The 5196-nt window shown below is 46.9% G+C and overlaps 1 non-coding gene across 1 annotated transcript; it reads right to left on the reverse strand.

The window, feature by feature from the left end:
* Positions 1-4457: 4457 nt before the first annotated feature.
* trnai-aau (transfer RNA isoleucine (anticodon AAU)) lies at positions 4458-4531 on the reverse strand. Its single transcript has one exon. It is a non-coding gene; the product is annotated as a tRNA-Ile (tRNA).
* Between the last annotated feature and the right edge of the window lie 665 nt (positions 4532-5196).

Below are 5196 nucleotides of genomic sequence, written 5' to 3' on the forward strand. Positions count from 1 at the left end.
AGTGCGGAGCGCCTCCGTGATACAGAGAAGAGCAGTCTCAGTTGAATGACTAGTCTTGAAACCTGACTGATTTGGATCAAGAAGGTCATTCTGAGAGAGATAGCGGGAGAGCTGGCCAAGGACGGCACGTTCAAGAGTTTTGGAGAGAAAAAAAGAAGGGATACTGGTCTGTAGTTGTTGACATCGGAGGGATCGAGTGTAGGTTTTTTCAGAAGGGGTGCAACTCTCGCTCTCTTGAAGACAGGAGGGACGTAGCCAGCGGTCAGGGATGAGTTGATGAGCGAGGTGAGGTAAGGGAGAAGGTCACCGGAGATGGTCTGGAGAAGAGAGGAGGGGATAGGGTCAAGCGGGCAGGTTGTTGGGCGGCCGGCCGTCACAAGACGCGAGATGTCATCTGGAGAGAGAGGGGAGAAAGAGGTCAGAGCACAGGGTAGGGCAGTGTGAGCAGAACCAGCGGTGTCGTTGACTTAGCAAACGAGGATCGGATGATGTCGGACCTTCTTTTTCAAAATGGTTGACGAAGTCATCTGCAGAGAGGGAGGAGGGGGGAGGGGGAGGAGGATTCAAGAGGGAGGAGAAGGTGGCAAAGAGCTTCCTAGGGTTAGAGGCAGATGCTTGGAATTTAGAGTGGTAGAAAGTGGCTTTAGCAGCAGAGACAGAGGAGGAAAATGTAGAGAGGAGGGAGTGAAAGGGATGCCAGGTCCGCAGGGAGGCGAGTTTTCCTCCATTTCCGCTCGGCTGCCCGGAGCCCTGTTCTGTGAGCTCGCAATGAGTGTCGAGCCACGGAGCGGGAGGGGAGGACCGAGCCGGCCTGGAGGATAGGGGACATAGAGAGTCAAAGGATGCAGAAAGGGAGGAGAGGAGGGTTGAGGAGGCAGAATCAGGAGATAGGTTGGAGAAGGTTTGAGCAGAGGGAAGAGATGATAGGATGGAAGAGGAGAGAGTAGCGGGGGAGAGAGAGCGAAGGTTGGGACGGCGCGATACCATCCGAGTAGGGGCAGGGAAGTGTTGGATGAGAGCGAGAGGGAAAAGGATACAAGGTAGTGGTCGGAGACTTGGAGGGGAGTTGCAATGAGGTTAGTGGAGGAACAGCATCCAGTAAAGATGAGGTCGATGAATTGCCTGCCTTGTGAGTAGGGGGAAGGTGAGAGGGTGAGGTCAAAAGAGGAGAGGAGTGGAAAGAAGGAGGCAGAGAGGAATGAGTCAAAGGTAGACGTGGGAGGTTAAAGTCGCCCAGAACTGTGAGAGGTGAGCCGTCCTCAGGAAAGGAGCTTATCAAGGCATCAAGCTCATTGATGAACTCTCCGAGGGAACCTGGAGGGCGATAAATGATAAGGATGTTAAGCTTGAAAGGGCTGGTAACTGTGACAGCATGGAATTCAAAGGAGGCGATAGACAGATGGGTAAGGGGAGAAAGAGAGAATGACCACTTGGGAGAGATGAGGATCCCGGTGCCACCACCCCGCTGACCAGAAGCTCGGGGTGTGCGAGAGCACGTGGGCGGACGAAGAGAGAGCAGTAGGAGTAGCGGTGTTGTCTGTGGTGATCCATGTTTCCGTCAGAGCCAAGAAGTCGAGGGACTGGAGGGAGGCATAGGCTGAGATGAACTCTGCCTTGTTGGCCGCAGATCGGCAGTTCCAGAGGCTACCGGAGACCTGGAACTCCACGTGGGTCGTGCGCGCGCTGGGACCACCAGATTAGGGTGGCCGCGGCCATGCGTGTGGAGCGTTTGTATGGTCTGTGCAGAGAGGAGAGAACAGGGATAGACAGACACATAGTTGACAGGCTAGAGAAGAGGCTACGCTAATGCAGAGGAGATTGGAATGACAAGTGGACTACACGTCTCGAATGTTCAGAAAGTTAAGCTTACGTAGCAAGAATCTAATTGACTAAAATGATTCAAATGATACAGTACTGCTGGGGTAGGCTAGCTGCGTTGTTGACACTACCCTAATCAAGTCGTACCGTTGAGTGTGAAGTTTCTACAATGCTTTTCGGGAGCTAGCTGGCTAGCTAGCAGTGTTGGTTACTTACGCTGCGTTAGGAGAACGACAATAGCTGGCTAGCTAACCTAGAAAATCGCTCTAGACTACACACCATTATCTTTGAAACAAAGACGGCTATGTAGCTAGCTATGTAGCTAGCTACGATCAAACAAATCACACCGTTGGGACTGTAATGAAATGAAATGAAAATGTGATACTACCTGTGGAGCGAAGCGGAATGCGACCGGAATGCGAAAGTTCTATTCAGTAGACGTTGGCTGGCTATTGGCTAGCTAGGAGTGTCTCCTACGTTAAGGGACGACAAAATAGCTGGCTAGCTAACCTCGGTGAATTAAGATAATCACTCTAAGACTACACACTCTAAACTACACAATTATCTTGGATACGAAGACAGCAAAGACAACTATGTAGCTAGCTAATACTACACTAATCAAGTCGTTCAGTTGAGTGTGATAGTTACTACAGTGCTACGGTAGCCGGTGAACGTATGCTAGCTGGCTAGCTGCTAGGCAGATAGGAGGACGACGAAATACGATAATAACGCAATTATCACTCTAAGACTCCATACTCTAAACTACACAATTATCTTGGATACGAAGACAGCAAAGACAACTATGTAGCTAGCTAACACTACACTAATCAAGTCGTTCAGTTGAGTGTGATAGTTACTACAGTGCTACGGTAGACGGTGAACGTGTTGGGCAGATAGGAGACGACGAAATACGATAATTACGCAATTATCTTTGATACAACGACGACTATGTAGCTAGCTAAGAAGAAATTGCTAAGATTAGACAAATCAGACCGTTGTACTATAATGAAATGTAATGAAATGTAATGAAAAAGTTATACAACCTGCAGACCGAAGCGCGGATGCGACCGGCTCGCTCCAACCTGTCGTCTGAGGTTAATGCTACACGGTCAAGGTTAGGCTTGCACGGATCGGGAGGACCTCAGGTACGTTCCTGAGGTCGATTTGTGCTTCTCACCTTAACGGTTCTCTCACTGTCACCCAAAAGCAAATGACACAGAAATCTCGCAGAGCTCCGCAGCACACTTTAAAAAGATTCGTAAGAACACCCTGCAACTGGATCTGTAACCGTTGAAAAAAAAACACCTATCCGTGAACATCACCAATCTCTCGTTGTACGATTTCTCTTAAATGACGATAGATAAATGGCTGGTTCTTTTTTTATTGACACCGGAGGCTCCTTGACTTTGACGTGAAGTGGAAAAATAATTTCTCTATTTTCATTTTGGACCTTTAATCCCAGATAAATGGCCATAACTCAAAAACCGTTGAGGCCCAGACGCCATCTTGTTCGGGGCCAACTACCCATTATGCCCCCCCCTACGCTCACCGAGTTTCGGCTTCGAAATATTTTCAGTTTTCGAGATAAGGCCCCGTCGTGAATCGTTATGTTTTGTCCAATAGCAATATGATTGCTTATGCCCTCTTGTGGGAATTTCCGGGACAGCGGAAAATGACCAACATCTTATTATTTTTGTAAACGGAAACCGAATGTCCGACAAAGTTCATTTGATGACTTCCTGGTAGGTCCGGCCCTGGCGCTCGGCCCGACGCCGTCCGTGAATTTTACAAACGATTTGGACGTCTAGTAAGGGACCGTACATTTTCAATATGGACTTTCTCACTAACCATACAGCAACTGCGAAATCTTCCCTTAAGGTATGTAAACAATGACAAGAAACTGTCATGTAACAATGACAAGAAACTCTCATGTAACACTGATGTCACAATGTCAGATGAAAAAGAAAGACATTACTTACTTTCAGAGAGCAGCGTATCACACACTCTAACCAACTGAGCTAACCGCCCGCTGGCTACAGAGCACAATTGTTGAGATGCACCGAGCCTCTGCAAGTGCTGGAGCGCAAACTAACAAGTCCACCAACAGCATAGCCTGACAAGACTGGACACTCTTGGTTGCTCCTTGTGGCAATTCCAAACAGCTGGGGAATTTTATCAATTGGTATTGTGTTTGCTTAGCATGCTATAGGTAGTGGGATCGATGCCCACATTCCCCAAAAACACATTTTTTTGTGGATCCAAGAAAGCTGCAGTTCACACTTCATGCAGCCTTGTCTTACGACAACCTACTGTCATGTAGCAATGACAAGCAACTTTAATGTAACACTGATGTCAAAATGTCAGATGAAAAAGCAAGACATTACTTACTTTCAGAGGAGCAACGTAGCACACACCATTGAGGCCCACAAACAAAGCTGTGGAAAGTTTCCTTGAAGCCAGAGCATAAAGAAAGAACAAATACAGATGCTGAATCCCAGGATCGAACCAGGGACCTTTAGATCTTCAGTCTAACGCTCTCCCAACTGAGGTATTCCTGCAATTCACTCAGCATAATTCTGTGGCACCCTTGACAATTCACATGCATGTGACTCATAATTTGACACTCAACATGTAGATAATAGCCAGTATGGGGATCGAACCCATTACCTTGGCGTTATTAGCACCACACTCTAACCAACTGAGCTAACCGGCCATTTGCTACTTTGCTCAATTGTTGAAATGCACCGAGCCTCTGCAAGTGCTGGCACGTCAACAAACAAGTACACCAACAGCATAGCCTGACAAGACTGGACCCTCTTGGTTGCTTCTTTCGGAAATTCCAAACGCCTGGGGAATTAGCTCAAATGCTTTGCACGCGTGAGGTAGTGGGATCGATGCCCACATTCTCCAAAAGCACATTGTTTTATGGATCCAAGAAAACTCCAGTTCACACTTCATGCAGCCTTGTCTTACGACAACCTACTGTCATGTAAACAATGACAAGAAACTGTCATGTAACAATGACAAGAAACTCTCATGTAACACTGATGTCACAATGTCAGATTTTTATTTATTTATTTTATTTCACCTTTATTTAACCAGGTAGGCTAGTTGAGAACAAGTTCTCATTTGCAACTGCGACCTGGCCAAGATAAAGCATAGCAGTGTGAACAGAGAACACAGAGTTACACATGGAGTAAACAATTAACAAGTCAATAACACAGTAGAGAAAAAAAAAAAATGGGCAGTCTATATACAATGTGTGCAAAAGGCATGAGGAGGTAGGCGAATAATACAATTTTGCAGATTAACACTGGGGTGATAAATGATCAGATGGTCATGTACAGGTAGAGATATTGGTGTGCAGAAAAGTAAATA

Source organism: Oncorhynchus nerka, unplaced genomic scaffold (assembly GCF_034236695.1).
Source record: "Oncorhynchus nerka isolate Pitt River unplaced genomic scaffold, Oner_Uvic_2.0 unplaced_scaffold_1421, whole genome shotgun sequence".
Taxonomy (NCBI): Eukaryota; Metazoa; Chordata; class Actinopteri; order Salmoniformes; family Salmonidae; genus Oncorhynchus; species Oncorhynchus nerka.